We start from the raw sequence: 2,141 nt of genomic DNA, 5'->3' as shown, positions 1-2,141 counted from the left end.
TCTCCACGGTGCTCTTTGCCCTAGCGGGCGCCGAGACGACACCTGGAGACTGACACCGTGGGACAGCATCAGCCAAATTCCCTCCTGAGCAGACGGAAAATTTCCCAGAGGTCAGAGCACCCACGCCGTGGCTCTGAGAAACAAAGGAAGGAGGAAGAGTCAGACACAAAGGCCAGTGGAAGGGAGCAGTGACAAAGCACGCAACCTCCATCCTGCGTGGAGAGAAAGTCCCTGCTGGAGCTGGTGCCTGGAGGGATGTGGGCTGTCAGGCTGGGCAGGGACAGTGAGAGGGGACTGTGTTTTACGAGCAGCCCATTTTCTAGTGCTCCCATAAAAACGGCAGAGAAGTTACTGTCCACTAACTTTGCAAAAGTTCTCTGTAGTTGCCTGACATTTCCTGGGTAATTGCAGCCTCCTGCTTTGGTGAATTTGTTACAGATTATGCATTTATGACCTCTAGTGTATCCAAGCTTTCAAAAGATCCATCAAGGGAAGATGAATCCCATCCTTCCAGGGTACCCTGTGAAGTGTCAGAAGTTCCTAGTAACACGACTTGGTAATTCACTCAGGATATTTCTAAAAGAGGAGAACTCTCCCAAGGTCGTGGGGCTGTGGGACAGACAGCTTGAACTCCATGGGGTGTGTGGCAAGGGGCAACATAAAACTAGGGAAGTCTGACAGGGTGACAGGAGAAGGGGCTCAGGTGAGGAAATAGAAGATTTTTCCTTTATTAAAAGCATTGAAAGTCTGTGCTCTGGACTGTACAAATACTTGTTTCCCATCTGCTCTCGTCCTGTGTCGAGCACCACAGGGAAAGCGGGGCTGCCAGGGCATGGGTTCGGGCTTGCTGTGTGTGAGTCCTGGCACTCGGAACAGCCCCGGGGCCGGTCTGTGTCACCTGCCGGGGGGGGACCACGGTGCCCTGAGCACACGCGGCGCTCCGCGGCCCCTGCCAGCTCCCCACCTTGGCACTCACGGCTTTGGACGGGAGCCGTGGGAGTGGCAGTTCCAGCTCTGCCACCCACTGACACTTTCCCATGCCCGAGAGAGTCCGGCGAGGAGCCGCAGCGGCTTCCTGCTGCCCCGCGCCCCGGGGCTCGGTCGGAGCGGGCAGAGCTCGGCCGGGGGATGCGGCACCGGCGGCACGGGGCTGGCACCGGGGGCACCAATGGCACCGGCACCGGCTCCCGCCGCCCCGGTGCGGGGCCAGGGAAGGAGAGCAGTGTGGGACTCAGCGCCGCTGCTCGGGGATGGCTCCGGGCACACGGGCTCGCAGCCGTGGGAGCTTTCCCCGGGTCCCGGCCGGGTCCGTCCGGTCCCGGCGGGGCTGAGGCGCAGCAGGGCCGTGTCCAGGGCGCGGGGACCGGGAGAGGCTGCCCTGGCAAGGAGACCCCCGAGCCCGATCCCGATCCGAGCCCATCCCCATCCCGATCCCGATGCCAGCCCCGCGCCCGGCAGCGGGCTTGGAGCGCCACCTAGCGGGCCGTGCCGGGCCGTGCCGGGCCGTGCCGTGCCGTGCGTTACCGGGGCCGCACCGGGACGGGCCGTGCCGTGCCGTGCCGTGCCGTGCCGTGCCGTGCCGTGCCGGCGGTCGGGCCCTGCCGTCCTGCGGGCAGGTGCGGCTCCGGTGCCGCCGATCCTGAGCCATTTCCCAAGGACGTTCGCTACCCCGTGCACGGCCAAACCTCGGTAGCAGCGTGCCGGTGCTTGCTCCTCCCGACAGCCCTTCGGCCTCGACAAGCCAGACCACCAACACACCTCGGAGCTGACGTGGGGCCCGCTCCCGGGAGCTGCCGCAGCCCCAGCCGCTCGCACCCTCCTGCAGCTACACACTGGCGCGGGCAGAGCCCGGGGGTGTCCCGGCGCCCCGGTAACAGCGGCGGCGCGGCACCGAGCTGCGCCCGGCCACGCTGCCCGGCACCGAGAGCGCGGCGGGAGCAGGGCACCCTCGGTGGCCGCATTGTCGCCGCTGCGGCGGAGCGGGGGCACGCCGGCAGAGGGCGAGCGAGGCACCGGGCGGAGGGGGCGCTGCGAACGGGAACACCCGGGACCGCACGGCCCCGCCCCGGGCCCGCTTCCGCCCTCATCCTGGACCGGATCGGATCGGACCGGACCGGACCGGACCGGACCGGACCGGACCG

This window comes from Passer montanus, unplaced genomic scaffold (assembly GCF_014805655.1).
Source record: "Passer montanus isolate IOZ18808 unplaced genomic scaffold, ASM1480565v1 scaffold41, whole genome shotgun sequence".
Taxonomy (NCBI): domain Eukaryota; kingdom Metazoa; phylum Chordata; class Aves; order Passeriformes; family Passeridae; genus Passer; species Passer montanus.
This window is presented reverse-complemented; position numbering follows the sequence as displayed.